A 23,201-nucleotide genomic window follows, 5' to 3' on the forward strand; every position below is an offset into this window, starting at 1 on the left:
CTGAAACCGCTTGTCCCAAGCGGGGTCGCAGCGAGCTGGAGTCTAACGTGGCACATTGGGTGCAAGGCCGGAGGGGGAGGGGACACACCCAGGATGGGACGCCAGTCCGTCGCAAGGCACCCCAAGTGGGACTCGAATCCCAGGCCCACCAGAGAGCAGGCACAGACCAAATCCCCTGCGCCACCGTACTGCCATGCTCCCTTAGGGAGGAACAACAAAAACCAAACATGACAATTTTGTCCTTAACACGCTTGAACACATGATTGAATTAAAAATCCTCTGTAAACCTTAATTCATCATAAAGGTCAGTCCAGCGGTGTGGCGCCATTTCCTTTAGAATGCACATCAGAGTAAAGCCCACCAGACAAAATAAATTACTATGTAGTCACAACTGTTCATTTGTTGATCCATTCATTATTGGCATTATACTTTAACAGTTCTCCATGAAGCCTCAAGTGAGACTTTTTACATTAGTACTTTTGGTTGTTGTTTTTGTGAAGATTTAAAAAAATGAAGGCTTAATGTGATTATTAGATTTCAGAATTTATTCACTTATCACTGTATTAGTACAAGAAGATATAAATAAGGTTGTAACCTGAACATTGTAGAACAGTAGTGTGTTCTGTTTATTCTATCCATCAAAGCATGAAAAAGCAAAGAAGTTTAAATTTTTTTTTACAAACAATTTGATTTGACTCGCAACATGGCAGTGCTTCAAAAGATGCAAGTCCAGTGAGCTTTTCCAGTGTGCATTTTCTCATTTCTAATACATGCTGAATGCTTGCTGCCACAGTATTCAAACCCTAATATTAAAGTTATATCAGAGTGTACTTGGTGTCTTCCAAAGTGCTGTGCATCTTGCATGAACAGTATTAGTGACTTGTGGCATGTGTGCAGTGCCTCTACAAGAGACAGGGCATTGTCCATTGTCTTACCCTCCATGACCAATTCCCAGAAGCTTAAATGTGTAGCAGTTTATACTTGCTGCAAAGAAAAGCACACGTGCAATGGAGTAACCTCAGACTTTTTAAGAAATTTGCAAGTTTTTCCAAAGTCTATGCATGAGGAGTGTTGTGGTTCCTTAAATACACGACGTATGTCTGTTTAGTCTGATCTTCAGCCTTCCCTCTTTTCCTGTTATATAGGTGTGGACCTTTTTGTGCTCTTTAGCTTTCTAAAGTTTGTCTGTAGTCTTTGACCATGAGCTCTGGTGTCTTCCAAGCCCATGAAACTGAAGGGACAGCCTCCTCTGTCCTATGATAATGCAACACTAGAAGAATATTATGTCCCAGCTGAGTGCACTTTTCCATTTTTATGATGAATTTGAAGTGATTTTGAAGTAAATGTAAACATTATACTTTCAACTCTGTGACATCTTATCAGTCCTGTTTAAGATATTGCTTTATTGATCCACTGATAAATGTTCAGATATGTCTAGTCAGAACATACATTTGTAATGTATATGTGAAAGTGATTTACTTCATATCTTGTAGAATATATTTTTACAGTTCTCATTTTTGGTCAGAACCTAAAGTACAGGGTACAGTAGAAATTTATTAACTTTGTTCTTATTTGACATTCACAAAAGACCTTAAGCAATTTACTATCAATATATTGATATATGAATACAGTTCGTTTTTATGTAACGAAGACATTTTCATTAAGCTAAGTTGTGATCGGTCAGCACTGTTCTCAGCAAGTAAATAAGTTCCCACCCAGACTTGTTATACTATGACATTTGGTGTAAATTATAGGGTCTGCATTAAAAAAATTTTAAAAGTGCACACAGCTTATGGCTTGATTCATTCACCACTACTCCCATTCCTAGTTATTTTTTGTTTAAGAAGGTCCGTATGTTTTATTCTGCCTCTTTGTATGTTTTAGTATTCTGGTTTTGAGGAATGATATTTTGATTTGACCTATTTGTAAATACATGGTGCATGATGTGGGAAACAGATCCCTGTGGGTTTGCACTTGACTTCGCATGTAAAAACTATTTTATGTTATTTGGTTTATGCAGGCTAATAAAAATATTTAAAAAAAATCAATCACGGAATGGAAATTAATTGCAGCCTTGATTAATTTATGTGCATACAATACTCCACACACCCTAAAGAAAAACGTTGTGAACTACGTGGTCATTGTCTTCACCGACACAAGCTCCCCATGAGAGCACATCCGCCGCACTTCACAACACGATTACATTACACTGAAAGTGTTTAAATAGTATTTATAACGTATTTTGCATTTATACGTATTTAATAGTATCCGGAACAGCTGGTAGTGTAGTGGATAGAGCTGCTGCCTTTGCACCCAGAAGTTGCAAGTCTGAATCTTACCTTGGGCTTGCTGCTGTTGTACGGGTGCGCAGCTGTGGTGCCTGTACCACAGCATTTGGATGCATGAGGAATGTGTCGTGAACGTGCAACTAACAGTCATCAGCACCTATCATTCGCTTTGCTGCATGGTTTCTTAGAGCGCCTGGGCTGCTATGGTACTGAGGGAGCTAATTTTACCACACTGAAATCAAGGCTGAGAGCTGACGTGTTACATTTTGGACCTGTTGTGTGGGGAACAAGCAAGTGAATAGAGGTGGAGGAGTATAGATTCTCTGATGGGGTATACGGATGGATCAGGTTCTCTAGGTATCGGGGTGAAAATACTTATAAGAGAAATGCTATTTCACTCCAATGTATGTTCTAAGCATATTGTGGAAGTGACAAAGATAACATATATTTTATAGCACACACCTTTTTTCTCACTTGCAGATGAAGGGGATGTTTACAGAAACATTTACTGATTATTATTTAGATGGCACTGTTCTCTGAAGGAACTTAGAATGTTAAGCTACAACTTACCATAATTTATCCCATTTATATTGCTGAATACTTTTTTTATAGCAATTTACAGTAAGTACACTGTTCAAGGACACAGGATTTCGAACCTGAGTCTAAAAGCAGTAGCTCTAACTACTTACCTGTTACAGGCTGTTTATTGTATTATTTTAAATTGTTTGTTGATTAACAACTGAACAGAAGAACACTGGGTCACAGCAACACTGGGGCAGAAACAGTACACTGAGAAACTGGAAATACAGATATATGGAACAACAGAGGGCGAAAGGTTACTGTCATGACCCACAGGGACAACAATACTCCTAGTAAGAAAAGGAGGTGCCACTCACTTCCACTAATCCAGACTTGTACACCTGTTTGTGATTTGATAAAGGGTCACATATAAAAAGAGTAGACAGGACAAGCACTTGGGACTGGAACACCTGCTCCTATCCAGGGCCAGTGTTTCAGTCCGGTATTTTGTCACACCTCTCTATTCAAGTCCTACTCTCAGATTCATGTTTCACTTTTTACCTTTGTGAGAATACACTGTTTCTTTATCCTGCATTTATTTCACTTTTTTTCTGTACTTTACAGTATGCACTGTGCACATGGGGTCATTATACTTTACATCCGTGTTCGGACATTACAGCAATACGTATCTGTGTCAGTTACAATAGATGAGGTGATCATGTAGCGCTGTGGCCGGACGTTCCACAATTCATTTGAATTGTCACGCTTTTCACGTTAGCTTTTTTATTGGACGACGGGTAGCCACATGGCTCACCTCCGTATTGAGAGCTTCCAGTGTGGACCATAACAAAAACATTACATTGTCAAATGTGTTAGATATCAATCTGTCTTACAGTTATATCCAAACACTGTGCTACAGGTTGGAGACAGAGCAGGGGGGTCAGTCTTTTCTTAAAGATTTTTTTGAATGAACACATTTTTAGTAAGCCTCTGTTATATTTTTTTTCTGAACCGCTTGTCCCATACGGGGTTGCGGGGAGCTGGAGCCTACCCGGCAACACAGTGCGTAAGGCCAGAGGGGGAGGGGACACACCCAGGACAGGACGCCAGTCTGTCGCAAGGCACCCCAAGCAGGACTCGAACCCCAGACCTACTGAAGAGCAGGACCCGGTCCAACCCACTGCACCACTGCACCCCCTGCCTCTGTTATATGGTGGACTTTCATTTCATTTCATTTTGCGAGAGATAGCAGGATTGGTACATGCATTCTTCACCAGGAAGGGGGTGCGGTGGTGCTGTGGTGTGGCAGGCTTGGCTGGGTCCTGCTTTCTGGCGGATCTGGGATTCGAGTCCTACTTGGGGTGCTTTGCAACAGACTGACATCCCATCCTGGGTGTGTCCCCTCCCCCTCCAGCCCTGTGCCCTATGTTTCCAGGTTGGACTCCGGCTCGCTGCGACGCCGCTCAGGACAAGCGGGGTCAGACAGTATATGACAGGGTGGACTTTTTACCATATGAGATTATCTTATTAGGCTGCCCAGATTTTAAAATGATGGAAAAAAAAAAAAAAAAAAAAAGATTACCTGGTTCCAGTTTAGGTTTGATTTTTTCAGGGTTGGCATTTTGCATCTTTAGTGTTATGTAAGACTCGTAAGGTCTTTACTTTTTAATCAGAAATTCCATACAATTCTACTGCGCCTAATAATTATACTGATTAAGATAAGGTGTAACAATTTCCTTGAATTTGGTAGAATATCCAGCTGTATTGCCAGAGATTTTCTGAGGTTAATTTATAAATTGTAAGTTTACTTCAATGGGACAGCACCTTTAAAACTTCTTGAGGTGATGTTTCATGGTTTTTCAGGTAAAGGAGTATATTGTCAGCATGTGGATAAAAGGATGGTCCTCTTCTCAGACCCCTTTAGTGGATGCAGTCTTATCGATTCACAGTTTCAGCCAGAGGTCCCGTCGTGAGTCAAGTAACAACAAAAAGGAATATGTCTGACATATTCATTTGTATTAAGTTGCTCCAGTGGGTTGGATTTTTAAAAGCTTACTTTGGCCAATAGTTTCAAACCATCTGTAAGTTTTCCAAAAAAGAGTGAATAAGGCATTCACTTTACCTTGTCAAAGGCAACAATTCAATTTTAATACACATATAAATTTGAAGAAAAATTTAAAATTTAAATGCATCTGAAAAAAATTAGATAAATGTGTCATGCAGAACTGAGGATGTGGGGGCAGGTGAACCCAAATGCAGGATCATTCATCAGGAACCAAGGGATCAGGCAAATTCTCGTTGTTGGTGACAGGCGAAGAGTCAGTCGATTGGCAGTCAGGGTGAGAGCAAGGATCCATGGTCGTGGCGGAGGTGTTGGTTGGCCTGTTGTTTGTACCGGTGTACGCTTTGTTGAAGAGGTTCCCCTACCGCTTGCCAAGCCGCCTTGCTGTTCAGGAACCAGGAATCCACAGCGGGCACCTCAGAGGAACCGGGGTGCCAGGGGAACAAGGGAGGCTAGTAACCAAGGAAGCACTGGAAAGGGGACAGGCCTGTGGAGGAATGTGACAAGGAGTTGTGGGCATATTTTGCCCAGGGCAGGAACCATGACCATTGGGCCTGATCTTGTCTGCAGTAGTTTCTCAGAACCTGACCGAGGTCTTGGTTCAGTCACTCCACTTTTACCCGGAAGTAAGGATAACGGACACTCCAAGCCTCTGCCAGAATGCTCTCCACATCCAGGACAGGAACTGAGGACCTCAGTCGGAGACGATGTCCTTGGGTAACCTGAAGATCTGGAACACATTCTGGAAGAGAAGCTCGGCCGTGGCCATGGCAGTAGGGAATCAATGCCAAGGAAGCAGACAACAGGACTTAAACCTGTCTAACACCACTAGAATCACTGCACTATCCTCGGAGGGTGGTAAGTCTGTTAGAAAGTCCACCACTATGTGGTACCAAGGCCTGTCTGGAACCGGAAGGGGCTCCAAAAGCCCTGCAGGTTTCTGGTTTGGGATCCTAGCTTGAGCACATACCTCGCACACCTCCACAAACTCCTGGACATCCTCTCAAAGGGAGGGTTACCAGTACTTTTTGTCGAGCAGGGCTAGAGTCCGTTGACACCCCCGGTGGCCAGCGGCTGGAGTGTCATGCACCCAGTGGAGTAGCTGTGGACGCATCCTGGGAGGGATGTATTCCTTGCCTTCAGGGGTGTCGACTGGACTGGGTTCCTCCGTTTGGGCTCTCTGGAGGTCCTGTGCGAACTGCCAATGTAGAGGGGCCACGAAGCAGATGCTGGGCAGGATAGTCTCGGATGCGTCTGGTGTCGGGTCCTTGTCATACAGCCGGGACAGGGAGTCTGCCTTGGCGTTCTTAGAACCAGAAAGCTAGGAGACTGAACCTGACGTGGCTCTATAAGGGAAAGAAAGGTAAGAGGAACCACACTGCTCTCCCCATGATATCAGTTCCCCGGAACTCCACGAGAACACCGGGTCATATAAGGCCAGCCAGGTGTAGCCCAGAATCACCAGGGTGTCAGGGTATCTGATGAGAAAAAAAGGAGATGGTCTCCCTGTGACATGCCCCTGTGTGAAGGCCGATCCCCACTGTTTGGGACTGCACCACCCCTGTCCCTAGTGGTTGCCCATCAAGCGCCTTCAACCGTAACGTGACATTACAGCATCGTGTGGGAATACCGTGTGCCTCTGCAAAAGCGGTATCCATGAAGCTGCTAGCAGCTCCACAATGTATAAATGCATGTGTAACCAACCAGCGGTCACCCCTGCCCCACGTTAGGACTATGTGAACAGTGAGCTGAGGGACTGCCTGGACGGGGTCACTCACCTTAGACTGTCTTGCTTAGAGTCCTCCTGTGACAGGCCTCTCCAAGCAGGCTGCTAAGTAGTGCCCAGCACCACCACAGTGGAGACAAAGGCCCTCTTGGAAACGTCTCTCTTTCTGTGGGACCAGATGCCCTCATCCAACCCGCAAGGGTGCTGGGGCCTCTCTGGTGGCAACTGGGGCTGTAGCGAATGCTCATGGACCAGATTGTCCAGGGCAATCACCTGCTGTATGAACTGATCCAACAACTGCTCTTCGCCTTCTGAGGCGGCCGGAAGATTCGTTGGTGAAGCATGGGAGACCTCTGGTGGTGATCTGAAGTATAGCAGGGGAGCTCACGTCTTTTCGGGCGTCGATTTTACTTCGCAATGAACGTTGGAGCGTTTTCAGAGCACTTCCCAGGTGTTTGATCTCTGCTGAGTCCATGTGTAAGGCAGAATCTTCTGTCACGCAGAACCGAGGATGTGGGGGCGGCTGGACCCAAGTGCAGGATCATTCATCAGGAACCAAGGGATCAGGCGAATTCTCTTTGTCGGGGACGGGCGAAGAGTCGGTCAGTCGGCGTTCAGGGTGAGAGCAAGGATCCATGGGTGTGGTCAGGGGACAATGCAAAGGGTTGAAAGCCAGGGACCAGCAACAGAAGGCTAGGGACCAGGAAGACCAGGAAGACCAGGAAGACCAGGAAGACCAGGAAGACCAGGAAGACCAGGAAGAGGCGCAGATAGGACAGTTGTCTCAGTGAAACTATGCAAGTGCACAGGAGCTGAGGAGGGTCTTTTAAGGGTGGGTGCTCCAATTGGTGTCTGGTGCTTGATTGGTGCCAGGTGCTGTTGATTGTGATGTGGGCATGGACGTGACAAAATGTCCAAGTTCAACACAGTTTAAGAAGAAGTTGCTCAGTTGCAAACTGACTGGTAAAAAAGACCATTTCCTCCCTGACTGATAACCATTTTTCCAAGTCAGGGTCACGGTGATTTCCGCAGCACAGTACACAGGGCTAGTGAAGGTACACCCTAGATGTGATGCCAGTTCATTTAAAAACAACTTTGATTTTAAAATTTAACGTGGTAGATGCAGCAGTTTTTAAGATGGGAATTTGTCATCTATGGAATATAAGGAAACCACATATACATAAAGTTTTTAATGTTTTGGTTCCAAACATTAGCTTTTGTTTTTACAGGGTCAGGGTTTCAAGATGATTTTTCAAAGGTTACATGTGACAAAAAACACTAATAGGAACTTTTCGTGTTTGGCTTGCTCTCCTGAGTGATGTTCATATTATTGTGATTGGTGGAGTGAATTTGGGTGCCCTACCATGGTGTTTTGATAGGGATGTTCAAGCAACCAGACCAATGCTTCAAAGACCACAGACTACTGCTGCCAAATCATCCCCACTTTCAAGGTTGACTATGGCCTGTTCAACCACAACATCTTTAGTGTTTCTCAGTGCAACTGTGACCGCAAATAAATTGAGGTCTTCAGACTCACTTATATGTTTTAGGATTTGCTGAAGCAAGCTGTCACTCCTTGTTTTTAATACTGAGAAGAGATATACCCTCTTGAGAATCAAGGTGCTTGTCAAATCCCAGCAAATCAGGAAAGCACACTGCATGGAGTTAAGGACGAGTACAAAGACCACACCACCACCTCACTAATGTTGTGGAATCTCATTGAGACAACTGCTTAACCTGCTCTCACACCTCTTCTTGCTCCTAGTATACCGGTTTTTGACCCACGCTTGGACCCTTGACTTGGCTTTTGGATTCATCATTCAGAAAATGTTTGTGTCCTGTTTTCACTCTGCTCATTGACCTGGATTACCAATTTACCCTATGAAAAGACACCACCACTTTTCAGTAAAGCCCACACTTCAATACTACCTTTTGTCCTCTATTCATTTTAGTTGATGCTTTTCTCCAAAGCAACTTCAAATGTTTCATTATTTACCCACTTATACAGGTGGGTAATTTTACTGGAACAATTCAGGATAAGTACTTTGCTTAAGGGTACTACAGCCAGAGGGGGGAAATCAAACCGGTGACCTTTGAGTCCAAAGGCAGCAGTTCAAGCTGCTGTGCTACCAACTGTCTCAACTATACTACTAACCATTGTTATCCCAGTTGACACTAAGCATAGTGTCATTTTAGTTCAGATGCTTTGAATATGTCCATCAATGCTACGTAAATAGCTCACCTTTATTTACAATTTAGCCATGTGTGCAACAATTTATTAATTGAAGGTGGCACAACGGGTGGCGCTGCTGACTCACAGCGCATAGGCTTTTCAGGTGTAGGTTAGAATCCAGCATAGTCTGCGTGAAGTTTGCATATTTGTTCTGGGTGGTCTGGTTTCCTCCCACAGTCCAAAGACATGGAGTTCAGGTGAACTGGTGATGCTCAGTAGCTTGTAGCCTGTGAATTGGTGCTTGTTTGTGTGTGGCTACCCTGCAGTGGACTGCCATCATGTCCAGGGTGTACCCTTCAGCCTTGTGCCCAGTGGTTCAGGCCTGCTGTGACCCTGACCATAATAAGCAGTTAGTGACAGTGAGTGACTGAATGAATTTACTGTTATACGAACACAGAACCCCCCTCCACAAACCGCCACCTTAACGTGGTGGAGGGGTTTGAGTGCCTGAATGATCTCAGGAGCTATGTTGCCTGGGGCTATATGCCCCTGGTAGGGTCCCCCAAGGCAAACAGGTCCTGGGTGACAGACGAGACAAAGCGCGGTTCAAAATCCCCTTATGACTATTAAATCAAGGATCTCGTTCACCCTGCCCAGTATGGGGTCATCGGGGCCCCACCCTGGAGCCAGGCCTGGTGGGGGGGCTCGCATGCGAGCGCCTGGTGGCCAGGTCTATGCCCACGGGGCCTGGCCGGGCTCAGCACGAAGCCAAGACATGGAGCCGCTCTTAAGTGGGCTCACCACCTGCCGGAGAGGCCGTAAGGGGCCGGTGCGTTGTGATTTGGGCAGTGGTCGGGGCCAAGTGCCCGGCCGACCCAAACCTCGGGCGCCAACTCTGGCTTTTGGGACTTGGAATGTCACCTCACTGGCGGGGAAGGAGCCTGAACTAGTGCAGGAGGTTGAGAGATACCATCTAGATATAGTCAGGCTCACTTCCACTCACAGCTTGGGTTCTGGAACCACTCTTCTCGACCAAGGGTGGACTCTCCACTATTCTGGCGTTGCCCAGGGTGAGAGGCGGCGGGCGGGTGTGGGCTTATTAATAGCCACCCCAGTTCAGCCGCCATGTGTTGGAGTCTACCCCGGTGAACGAGAGGGTCGTCTCCCTGCATCTTCGGGTCAGGGAACGGTCTTTCACTGTCGTTTGTGCTTATGTGCCTAGCGGCAGTGTAGAGTACCCGGCCTTATTAGAGTCCCTGGTGGGCGTGCTGGAAAGCGCTCCCACTGGGGACTCTGTCGTTCTACTGGGGGACTTTAACACCCACGTGGGCAGCGACAGTGACACCTGGAGGGGCGTGATTGGGAGGAACGGCCTCCCTGATCTGAACCCGAGCGGTGAGTTGTTATTGGATTTCTGTGCTAGTCGCGGTTTGTCCATAACGAACACCATGTTCATGCATAAGGGTGTCCATCAGTGCACTTGGCACCAGGACACCCTAGGTCGGAGGTCGATGATCGACTTTGTAGTCGTTTCTTCTGATCTTCGGCCATATGTTTTGGACACTCGGGTGAAGAGAGGGGCTGAGCTGTCAACTAACCACCACCTGGTGGTGAGTTGGATTCGATGGCGGGGGAAAAAGCTGGACAGACCTGGCAGGCCCAAATGCATAGTGAGGGTCCGTTAGGAACGTTTGGCGGAGGCCCCTGTCAGAGAAGTCTTCAACTCCCACCTCCGACAGAGCTTCAACCAGGTTCCGAGGGAGACTGGGGACATTGAGTCCGAATGGACTATGTTCCACACCTCCATTGTCGGGGCGGCGGTTCGGAGCTGCGGCCATAAAGTCTCCGGCGCCTGTCGCGGCGGCAATCCCCGAACACGGTGGTGGACACCGGAAGTAAGGGATGCCGTCAAGCTGAAGAAGGAGTTCTATCGGGCCTGGCTGGCTCATGGGACTCCCGAAGCAGCTGACAGGTACCGACGGGCCAAACGGAGCGCGGCTCTGGCTGTCGCCGCGGCAAAAACTCGGGCTTGGGAGGAGTTCAGTGAGGCCATGGAGGAAGACTTTTGGTCGGCCTCAAAGAGATTCTGGCAAACCGTCCGGCGACTCAGAGGGGGGAAGCGGTGTTCCGCAAACACTGTTTACAGTGGAAGTGGTGTGCTGCTGACCTCAGCTGAGGATGTCCTCGGGCGGTGGAAGGAGTACTTTGAGGATCTCCTCAATCCCTCCGACACGCCTTCCGTAGAGGAAGCTGAGGCTGGGGACTTGGAGGGGGACTCGTCCATTACCCTGGCTGAAGTTGCTGAGGTAGTCAAAAAACTCCTCGGTGGCAAGGCTCCGGGGGTGGATGAGATCCGCCCCGAGTTTCTCAAGTCTCTGGATGTTGTGGGGCTGTCTTGGCTGACACTCCTCTGCAGCATCACGTGGAGTTCGAGGATGGTGCCTTTGAACTGGCAGACCGGGGTGGTGGTCCCTCTTTTTAAGAAAGGGGACTGGAGATTGTGTTCCAACTACAGGGGGATCACACTCCTTAGCCTCCCTGGGAAAGTCTATGCCGGGGTACTGGAGAGGAGAATCCGACCGATAGTCGAACCTCGGATTCAAGAGGAGCAATGCGGTTTTCGCCCTGGCCGTGGAACACTGGACCAGCTCTATACCCTCACTAAGGTGTTGGAGGGTTCGTGGGAGTTTGCCCAACCAGTCCATATGTGTTTTGTGGACCTGGAGAAGGCATTCGACCGTGTCCCTCATGGCATCCTGTGGGAGGTACCTCGGGATTATGGGGTTCAGGGCTCTCGCTGCTATGGGCTGTTTGTTCCCTGTATGACCGGAGTAGGAGCTTGGTTCGCATTGCCGGCAGTAAGTCAGACCCGTTCCCGGTGCATGTTGGACTCCGCCAGGGCTGCCCTTTGTCACTGATTCTGTTCATTATCTTCATGGACAGAATTTCTAGGCGCAGCCAGGGAACGGAGGGTGTCTGTTTTGGTGGCCGCAGGATCTCGTCTCTGCTTTTTGCGGACAATGTGGTCCTGTTGGCTTCATCGAATCAAGACTTACAGCATGCACTGGAGAGGTTTGCAGCCAAGTGCGAAGCGGCGGGGATGAGAATCAGCACCTCCAAATCCGAGGCCATGGTTCTCAGTCGGAAAAAGGTGGATTGCCCCCTCCGGGTTAGGGGGAGTTGCTCCCTCAAGCGGAGGAGTTTAAGTTTCTCGGGGTCTTGTTCACGAGTGAGGGAAAAATGGAGCGGCAGGTTGACAGACGGAGCGGTGCGGCGTCCGCAGTGATGCAGTCATTGTACCGGTCTGTTGTGGTGAAGAAGGAGCTGAGTCGTAAGGCGAAGCTCTCAATTTACCGGTCGATCTACGTTCCTACCCTCACCTATGGTCATGAACTCTGGATCATGACCGAAAGAATGAGATCGCGGATACAAGCGGCAGAAATGAGTTTCCTCCGCAGAGTGGCTGGGCGCACCCTTAGGGATAGGGTGAGGAGCTCAGTCACCTGGGAGGAGCTCGGAGTAGAGCCGCTGCTCCTCCGCATCGAGAGGAGCCAGTTGAGGTGGCTTGGGCATCTGTTCCGGATGCCTCCTGGTCGCCTCCCTGGGGAGGTGTTCCGGGCATGTCCCACTGGGAGGAGGCCTTGGGGCAGACCCAGGACACATTGGAGAGACTACGTCTCCCAGGTGTCCTGGGAACGCCTTGGGGTTTCCCCAGAGGAGCTGGAGGAGGTGTGCGGAGAGAGGGAAGTCTGGGGGGCTCTGCTCGGACTACTGCCCCCGCGACCCGGCCCCGGATAAAAGCGGAGGAAGATGGATGGATGGATGGATGGATGGATGGACGAACACAGAACCTTCTGGTTACAACATTATTTCCTTAACCACTAACTACTGTCCCCTTGGACATACCTGCACACTCACCTTTTTCCTTGTGCCAGGTTCCACCAGTGTCTCATGAAGGTGAAGAATATCTCCCATATGGTAGGCTACAGCTTCATTAACGTGCTGAAGGTGCCCTGCTTCAAGCCTACCTGGCAAATGCTACTGCACCGAGCTCAACTGGTGGGGCACGTGAGCGTACAATAGGAGTGTTTGTGTGTGTTTGTGTTGTGTTCCTCCTTGTGTTTCTGAGCATCCGACAGTGTGCAGGCCTAAGTGTCACGCCCTCATCCAGTAGTCCGTTGGAGACACCTGCTGATGACCAAGGGGACTCAGCATAAAAGGATGTCCCGGAAGCTTGTCAGTACGGAACCTCCCAGAGACACTGCAACACTCAGCTCCTGTGTTCTTCCTGCTCCCTTGTGTAATTACTTCCCCGGTTCTTGATCCTCGCCTTGTTGACTACGGTTCTTGTTTCCTTCTTCGGACTGCGTTTGCTCATCGCCTAACCTTTGCCTGCCCCCTAACTACTTTTTCGTCTGACTCCCACTGTTCAATAAAATGAACAACAAGCGCTCACTTGAGTCTGTCGCTCTATTCAGTACACAGACATGACACTCAAGCTTCAGGCTGTTGGACAGATAACAGGAGAATGGCTGGAGTGCTGCAGCATAGTGCATCATGGTCAACAACTGGATTTCTTAATGAATTCCCCTTCACGCCTGAGCTCTCAGTTTCGACCTTAATGGATTCACTCAGGGAATCACCATTTCATTTGTGGGTTAGAAATGGCCTTGAATGCTTTACAGAACTGACTTTCATTAATATACATGTTTAATTTGATAAGCTGATAAAGAACAATGCTTCTTGTTGTCTGTGGATGCAGAACTTTGCACAAACATTCCTTAGTATTTAACAGCGCGTTTAAGGAATACAGAAATACAAACACTTGCACAATGAATGCTTCTATGACTAGAATTCAAACTTAAGAGCACATGTAATTTATACCCTAAAATAAGGGTAATGAGCTCTCACCTCATGGGAAACAGATCAATTCAGTATAGGCCTACATGTTTTGCCAATGTTGAGTACCACACAGGGCAAGCAGCCTCTCTCTGCCAACATGTGGTGTAGCTTGACGTTTTAAACTTTTACCTTCAAATCAAAAAAAATAAAGATTTTGGACACGCTGATATTGAATGAACAAATTAGATGTAGGATTTTAAAAATTGTAAAAGGACCAACAGAATCCATCCATTATTAATACGTGGAGTACAGGGAGCCTTCAGTGTCCTGGAAGTACTGGGCTGAGGTAGGTGACAGCTTGGATGGGACACCAATTGATCATAGGGCAATTACACACACATTCATTCCCTAAGAATAATGGCAGTTCAAAGTCACCAGTTCACCAGCAACACATGGCTTTGGACTGTGGGCAAAAACCAATGACTACAAGATAAGAGGAACAATAATGCCAGTGAAACTCAAAAAGGGAGAAAGAGTTAATGAACGGAAGGGCTTGCGTGACCTAGGGATCTCCAGAGCTATGTCGTCAGGAGCACTATGCTCCTGGTAGGGTCTCCCAAGGTGAACAGGTCTGGAGTGAAGATCCAGACTAACACAATCCAAAAACCTGCATGGAAAAAGTAAACAGGAGATCGTTTACCCTGCCCGGAGTAGGGTCACCGGACCTACCCCTGGAGCCAGGCCTGGGAGTAGTGTTCCTAGGTGAGGGCCTGGTGGCTGGGCAGCCCACGTAGCCTGGTCAGGCTCAGCCCAAAAAGGCATTATGGGGGGGCCATGTGGCCCACCACCTGCAAGGTCCAGCATGGGGGTCGAGTGCAATGTATACCTGGCGGCGGGAGGGGGTGGGGTGGCGCATGGTGTCGTAGCCCCTTGCGACGAAAACTGGCTTCTGGTACGTGGTATGTCATCTCACTTTGGGGGAAGGAGCCAGAACTGGTGCGGGAGGTTGAGAAATACCAACTAGATATAGTTGGGCTCACCTCCACTCACAGTGTTGGCATGAAACCAAACTCCTCAATAGGGGGTGGTTCCTCTCCTACTCAGGAGTTGCATGAGGTGAGAGGTGCCGGGCGAGTGTAGGGATACTCACAAGCCCCTGGCTGGCTGCCATATAGATGGAGTTTGCCTCGGTGGACGAGAGGGTCGCCTCAATGCGACTTAGGATCGCAGAGAGGAAAACTTTGACTGTTGTGTGTGCTTATGCACCAAACAGAAGTTCAGAGTATTTAGCAGTAATGCAGTCGCTGTACCGGACTGTAGTGGTGAAGGGGGAGCTGAGCCATAAGGCGAAGCCCTCCATTTACGGGTCGATCTACATCCCTACCCTCACCTATGGTCATCAACTTTGGGTGATGACCGAAAGAATAAGATCGCAGATACAAGCGGCCGAAATGAGTTTTCTCCGCAGGGTGTTGGGACTCACTCTCCGTGACAGGGTGAGGAGCTCAGAGTAGAGCTGCTACTCCTTCACATTGAGAGGAGCCAGTTGAGGTGATTTGGGCATCTGATAAGGATGCCCCCTGGGCGCCTCCCTTTGAAGGTATACCAGGCATGGCCAACTGGGACGAGGCCCCGAGGTCGGCCCAGGACACGCTGGAGGAATTATATCTCACAGTTGGCCTGGGAACAACTGGGGATCCCCCAGGTTGAGCTGGAGGAAGTTGCAGGGGACAGGGGCGGCTGGGCCTCTCTGCTCTCCCTGCTCTCCCTGCTGCCACCGCAACCCTTTTAGGACAAGCGGGGAAGAAGATGAGATGAGTTAATGAAAGCAAGGACAGATATGGCACGATGGGCATTAGTCCTGTGGAAACCAGTCAGCCAAGTCTCTGCTGCATCCACAACTACAGATATTATGAACACAACATCTAAATCGAACAGGTGTGTGAACACTATGTTTGATGCTGTCTCACAAACATTAGCAAAAGTGCAGGAGTTGTTGATTGACAGACAGTGTTCACTGTGGAAGGAGTTACAAAGGACCACAAATCCTGCATCGCCACATTAGAAATACACTCCACTGAGCTGGCAGCAGAATGTGCATGTCTCTGCAGTCAGACATGTGACTTGGAACTGCATTTGAAACAGAAAACCATCTGCACACTAGGGAATGGAGAAAAAAGAAGAGGCATATGCACTGAATTTGTCATGTATTGTCCAAAACAGCTTTGTGAGGAGAATTTTGACAAATAGATCAGGCCCATACAATAATACACAGGGAAAGATATTCAACCCCTCGTGCCAAAAACCAAGGGGGCTAGACAAACCAACCATGCCACAATATACCATCCCTCCCAAAACCAACCAATTCCCTTCACAAAAAATATCATGGGCAAACACCATCCTCCTTGCCGGGAGCCACCGCGTGCACTTCGTTGGGGTTGTCAAGTGGGCACCTTCCTTCATTGATGTTTCATTGAATTGAGCCCACTACACCTCCAGAAGGCTCAACAGCGAGATCTGGCGTCCCAGACCCACCCCCCTCCATGCCCACAGTGCCATCCCAGCGACTCCACCCACCAAAAAAACCACCCCAACCACCAACAACCAACCAATACACCATACCAGCATATGGAGGTGACAACAAAACTCAAACCATTGATGTTCACCTAGGTGAGTACTCCCCACTCAAGTGTGCTTCCCCCAAACACCCTGGTGCCTTCTCATCCACAACCACTGACTAGATCTTTCTGCTACCTCTGACAAGCCTTTAATGGCTGCTCTTAACGACTGACCCCTAAAACCAAACTCCAACAGCAGTGACGTGGTTGATTTTGCAACAAACCCTCTAGTACCGATCTCCACTGGTCTAATAACGCACTGCCAGCCTCGCTCCCTCACCTCACCAGCCAACTCAGTGTACTTCAATTTCTTCCTCTCAAAGGCATCTTCCAATGAGTCTTCGAAAGGTATTGTTAATTCAATGAAGTACACTATCCGTGCGCCCTCGGAGTACAGCACAATATCGGGTCTCAACGCCGTGATCGCAATGCACTGCGGCATCTGCAGTTGTTTTCCCACGTCCGCCAACAACTTCCAGTCACGCACTTCAAACTAAAACTAAAACTTTGTGACAAGGCAAGCAGGAGTGCCTCTGAGCAATAATAGCATAATAGCTAATCCATTAATAGCTGATGCAGAAGACCTTGCAGTACAACAGGAAAAGCGTGTATATCTTCCCCGACCCTGCGCCAATGTCCTGAGATAGTGGCAGCAGTACGACTCCATTAGGAGATGAAAAACACACAGCATAAAGTGTGAATTCAGTTTCCCTGCCAAGGGCACCAAGATGGACACACCAGACACGACAGAGGTGTATGTGGTGGAAGCTGTAGAAAACTGCAGTTTACATTAAATGGGACATCAGTATGAGGATGCTTATGTATTATAGTTTTGATTCCAAAAATATTTCATTGGGATATAACAGAATACCAGCCACAGTAGGTGACATCTGTGATGTCATTTAAACTCCCCTCTTTCTCCACTGAGGACCATCAGCTAGGAGATCACTACGTTCGCATATTCACAGTTCAGCTGTCATTGAGTCTGTCCTGTGCACTGCTATAACTGTCTGGTTTGACTCAGCTACCAAATTGGACAGAAACAGGCTACAAAGGACAGTCAAGATGGCTGAGAGGATCATCGGTGCACCCTTGCCTACCCTTCAGGTCTTGTACAAGTCCAGAATGGGGAAGCGGGCGAGCAAAATCGTCACTGATCCCACACACCCCGGCACAAACTCTTTACACTTCTCCCCTCTGGTAGGCGTTACAGAGCGCTGTCCACTAGAACGACCAGATACAAGAACACTTCCTTACAGGTCTACTGTCAGTGTAACATTATCTAACCACTTTTGGTAATTTAATCCTTATTTATTTACCTTTTTAGCATTTATACTACTATTTATACTCTTGTGTTTGTATACCCTGTAAATATATTATTTATTTATTTATTCTGTAATTCTGTGTCAGCTGTTTGCTTGTCTGTAAATACTGGAGGCACTTAGAACCACAACAAATTCCTTGTGTGCATCAGTACACGTGGCCAATAAAACTCATTCTGATTCTGATTCCACTAAGTCATTAGGAAACCTTTAACCTCATTTCCTCTTTGGACTGTTAACAGAATTGTTACATTTAATTTGATTCAGTTAAGTTTTATTTGTATATTATTTTGGAACTTTAAGCCTTTACACAGCTGCTACTTCTGTATTGTATAAATTTTTGTGTACCTTTTAAAAAAAAAAGTTGTAGGAAGGTGATAAGGATTCGTCTATTCTGAGTTTGATGCACCTACTCGTGCAACGACAATCAGCGTATAAAGTGAAAGAAACAAACTAAGTTTACTGAAGAATCACATGTCTGCAGCTATGTCTCTCTTTCTCCTAATGTAATGTACAAATTGTATTTTCTCTGAGATGTACATCGCTTTGGAGAAAAGTGTCTGCTAAATGAATAAATGCAAATTTGAACTTATCTCAGGTTGCCTCAGAATGCCTAACGTAACAAAAATATCACAAGATGTACCCTTAGTAATAATAAACAGATTACAAAAAAACTGTGTGGGATGGGCACTGAAAGACCAGGAAGGAGAGGAAGGTAAACTACTAAAGGTGATGCAGGAAACAAAACTTTTGGACGTCCAAATCCAATTGTCCACTAGCCCCGTTTGTTTAGCAGGTAACCTTTGGTGTACAAATGGCAGAGGCTTTGATGATCTTTAAACAGACGGAGAACCACATACACACAGTTAATGCAGACTGGCAGATAGTGGTGCTGATAAACCATTTGCCTGTACTTACTCAGAGGGCATTTCAAACATTGGAATAAATAATAAATGTAAATGTATCATGATATGTTGAGAATTACACCATGGATCTGTAATTTAAGGCCTAATTGATGTTTATTTTTACATTTATTCATTATTATTATTCAGATGCTTTTTTCCAAAGAGATTTAGCCTACAGCTCTCTGAAAACAAAAGTACATTTCACCAACGGACAGATACAGAGTTACAGACACGCAATTCTCCAGGAACAGTCAGTTGGTCCGCCACACACGTTGCCTGAAACCACTTGTCCCAAGCAGGGTTGCAGTGAGCTGGAGCCTTACCCGGCAACACAGGGCGCAAAGCTGAAGGGGGAAGGTCACACCTAGCACGGGATGCCAGTCCATCGCAAGGCACCCCAAGCAGGATTCAAACCCCAGACTCACCACAGAGCAGGCACAGGCCAAACCTGCCACACCACCGCACCCCCTAGTTAGTCTGATGCCACCGTAAAAAACCAGCACACATTACACAGGTACTTGTATATAGTACTGGTAGAGAATACAAATTTACAGAAAACAGAAAACAATAACAATAAAATTATGTGAGTAGCAGAATATTAAATTCATAGGAAATACAAAAGTAATTGCAACTGCTAATGTAATGCAAATGTATGGAGCAGATAGGAAATCTGGAGAAAAGTGAGTCTGAAAGAGATATATTTTGATAGCCTCCTTAAAAGTTGGGAAACAAAGGAAATTCTGTAACTGCCCACAGTTTGGAGTAGATATCCCTGTGGTAAGAGTGTCATGTACTGTAGACAACACTGGCAAAGGACAGCAGCAGAGCTCCTATAGCACCTGCTCAGCCTGAACTGGCTAAAGAGATGACCAAAGTAGACATGAGTTGTGCTTCTGAAGGGTCTGCATGGAAATAAGAAGCTTGCCTGAAGTTGGGCAGTGGTTATAAATCTGGAGTTGTACACTTTGGTCATTCTTATGCCCTAGTATTAGTATTAGTATTTCCTCATGTTATAACATTGATACATCCTTAAAATATGAGCTGCATGGAGGTCTCCTACTTATTTACTGTCAACCCTTAATGATCAGGGCTGTTATCTTGAAAGGTACAGGTTCCCAGTGTGATTCTCTCCTCCTGCTGCAATACCTATGGGCATTGTATTTACACTGAACTGACACAGTAAAAAAAACCTGCTGTATAAACAAGCAAACCATTGTAAGTAGGTGTATAAACTTAATGTTGTATGTAACTTTAAACATCTAGTTAATTCAGACTAACAACTGACAATTATTTACTAATTTATGCAGCTGAGTAATTTTACTGGAGCAATTTTAGGTAAGTAGACGAGATTCTCCAATGAGGTTGGAGATGGACAGGCCACACCATTTGCAGACCAACTCCTAGCATTACTTAACAAGCCCTCACATGGAACCCCCAGGGCAAGAGGAAAAGAGGTCATCCAAAAAACACTTGGTGCCATGATCTGGAGGTAGATGCCAAGAGAATGGGCCATACCTAGGGGTAGCTGGAGAGACTGGCTCAGGACAGAGATGTCTGGAGAGCTGTGATTGGCAGCTATGCCCCAAGAGGGGTAGTAGGCATAACAACTACCTTGCTCAAGAATACTAGAGCTGGAGATGGGGTTCAATTCTGTAATCTTTGGATCCAAGGACAGCAGCTCTAACCACTATACTATCAGCTGCCCCTTATAAGCATCTCTAGACAAAGGCATCAGCTAAATGACATTTCATTTTGTGCTCACTTGTTACTAATTTCATTTTGAAAAAAGTGGAACTAGGAGGTTAGAAGGTGGCTGAGGAACAGGGTGACGAACACAATTCAATTCAATTCAATTTAGTTCAATTCATTTTTATAGAGTGCTCTTCTCATACAGTGACACAGAGCGCTTGAACAAAGGTATAAGGCAGAGAAATACAACAAAGAAGACAGTTGACTACAGACTAGTGTAATACATTATCAATGCATTTATCAAAGTTAAAAGTATGCCTACTGGCCACGGAGAAAAGGAACAAAAAAATCCTAATTGAAGGCTAAGGGAGAAAAAAACCTCTGGGGGTCCAAGTGCCAGTGGCTACCCGCCCCTCCTGGGTATTCTAGATTAAATAAGGTTTCTAAGTCAGAACAATAGAGCAACAAGAAGAAATTCTTAGTAATTGATAACTTAAAGAAGTTAAACAGTTTCAAACATTTTAATACAGAGGTGGAAAAAACAGAAACAGAGCCAAATGGAATGACAGTTGTTAGTGATATGCCCGAGTGAACATATAAGTCTTAAGTCTGGAGTTAAAGATTGAGACAGGGCATTTCTGATAGTAACTTGTAGACTATTCCACAGTTTAGGTCTATAGTTAAAGGAGTGCCCTCCTGCTAAAGTGTTATTGATCACGGGTACTTTAAGGTAACCTGCATCCAATGAACGAAGATATTGTCTTGGAAAGTAAGAATCTTTATTCTCACAAAGGTAAGTCGGAGCAATGCCATGTACTGCCTTATAGATCAGAAGTAGGATTTTTAAATCAACCCTAAGTGTAACTGGGAGCCAACGCAGCAATTTCAGTACAGTGTTACATGGTCGTACTTCCTAGTTCTACTGACAATTCTTGTGGCAGCATTTTGTAGCAGCTGTCGCCTGGATACAGTCTAGTATAGAGAACCTGAAAATAAAGCATTACAATAGTCTAGCCTACTTGAAACAAAAGTATGAACAAGTTTCTCAGCATCTTGCCTACATAGGAATCGCCTTAATTAGCTATATTTCTTAACTGAAAAAAGCACAACCTAGTCAAATCATTAACATGAGACACAAATGATAGCTTTCCATTCAACAAAACACCCAGATCCTTAACATAATCTGTACACTTGAAGCTTATACTGCTTGTGGTAAAAAGTAGTGTGATAGTATCAAGAGTTTTGGCATCACCACCCACCTCAAGTACTTCTGTTTCAGTGGGATTTAGAGATTAAAAAAATTTTTGCTCATCCATAGTTTTATATTGGTAAAGCAATTAGCTAAAGACACCACATGTGATGGGTCACCAGGCTTAAACGAAACAAATAGCTGTGTGTCATCGGCATATGAGTCAAAGCTTATGTTTGTATATTATGTTTGCAAATATCACCCAATGGTAACATATAGAGTGAGACTAATAATGGACCTAATACAGAGCCCTGAGGCATACCATATCAAACTGTAGTTGATATGGAGGAGGTACAGCCATCAGAATTCAAAACAAATTGTTCACAGTTAGCTAAATATGAGTCAAACCACTTCAGGACATTACCCCTTAGTCCAACTGGGGGGCATGGGAGTTAGCTAATCCAGTCCACATGTGTTCTGTGGACTTGGAGAAGGCCTACGACCGTGTTCTACAAGAAATTCTGTGGGAGGTGCTTCAGGAGTATGGGGTGCCGGGGCCACTACTGCGGGCCATTTGGTCTCTGTACACATGGATCGAGAGCTGTGTCTGCATACTCGGCATTAAGTCAAGCCCATTCAATGTGGGAGTTGGACTCTACTAAGGTTGTGCCTTGTTCCCACTCCTGTTTGTGCTTTTCATGGACAGGATATCAAGGTGCAGCTGAGCTCAGGAGGCATTCTATGTGGGGGTCAGATGGTGATGTCTCTGCTGTTTTCAGAAGATGTCCTTTTGGCACCGTTACATGGATTCTGTGCTCTCCCTGTTGCCACCGCGACCCTACTAGGGAGAGCGGGAAAGAAAATGGATGGATGGATAGAGGGATGGATGGATGGATGGATATTGGTGATATAGTTTGGGGCTAAACTATTTAGTGATTTGTAAACAATAAGTAATACTTTGAAGTCAGTTCTATAGGAGACAGGGAGCCAGTGCAGGGATCTAAGAACTGGAGTAATGTGCTCTCTCCTCTTGGTATTTCTTAAGATTCTGGCAGCAGCATTTTGAATGAGCAGAAGTTGTCTGATGGTTTTTTTTGGGGAAGACCAGTCAGGAGAGCTTTACAATAGTCCAATCTTTTGGAGATAAATGCATGTATTAGTTTGTCTAGGTCCTGTTTAAGAACACACCCTCTGATTTTGGCTCTGCTTTTGAGATGATAAAAAGACACTTTAGTTATGGTTTTGATATGGTTAGTGAAACTAAGTTCCTCATCTATTATTATTTCAAGATTTTTGACTTGTCTTGTAATCGTTAGGGCCCTAGAGTCCAGGAAAGCTTTTAATTTGCGTCTATCTGTTTTGTTACCAAAAAGGATTATTTCAGTCTTATCTGTATTTAATTGGAGGAAATTCTGTTGCATCGAGTCACTTATTTTCTTGAGGCACAGATACAGTGAATCTATTGGACTATAGTCATTTGGTGACAGAGCTAAATAGATCTGAGTATCATCCGCATAGCTATGATAAGCTACTTAGCTGTCTTGAAAAATTTGGCCCAGGGGCAGCTTATAGTCAGGTCAAGTCAAGTAGGTTTTTATTGTTATTCTTCTATATAGTTTGTATACAGTGGAACGAAATGTCACTTCTCCGGGACCATGGTACAATACAGAACAGTGTGCAAGACAACATAAAGTGCAAATACACAAGTGTGAGTTGAGTACAGGACAATAAATATACAGAACAGAACAGTAGACACAGAGGACAATAAATTCACAGGACATGGGCTGTAAACTGCAAACTGTTTTGTAGTGTAGCAGTAATAAGTATTAAGTAGCAGCAAAAACAAGTCCCATAATAAAAAGTGTGTG

Source organism: Scleropages formosus, chromosome 1 (genome assembly GCF_900964775.1).
Source record: "Scleropages formosus chromosome 1, fSclFor1.1, whole genome shotgun sequence".
In the NCBI taxonomy this organism is placed as follows: Eukaryota; Metazoa; Chordata; class Actinopteri; order Osteoglossiformes; family Osteoglossidae; genus Scleropages; species Scleropages formosus.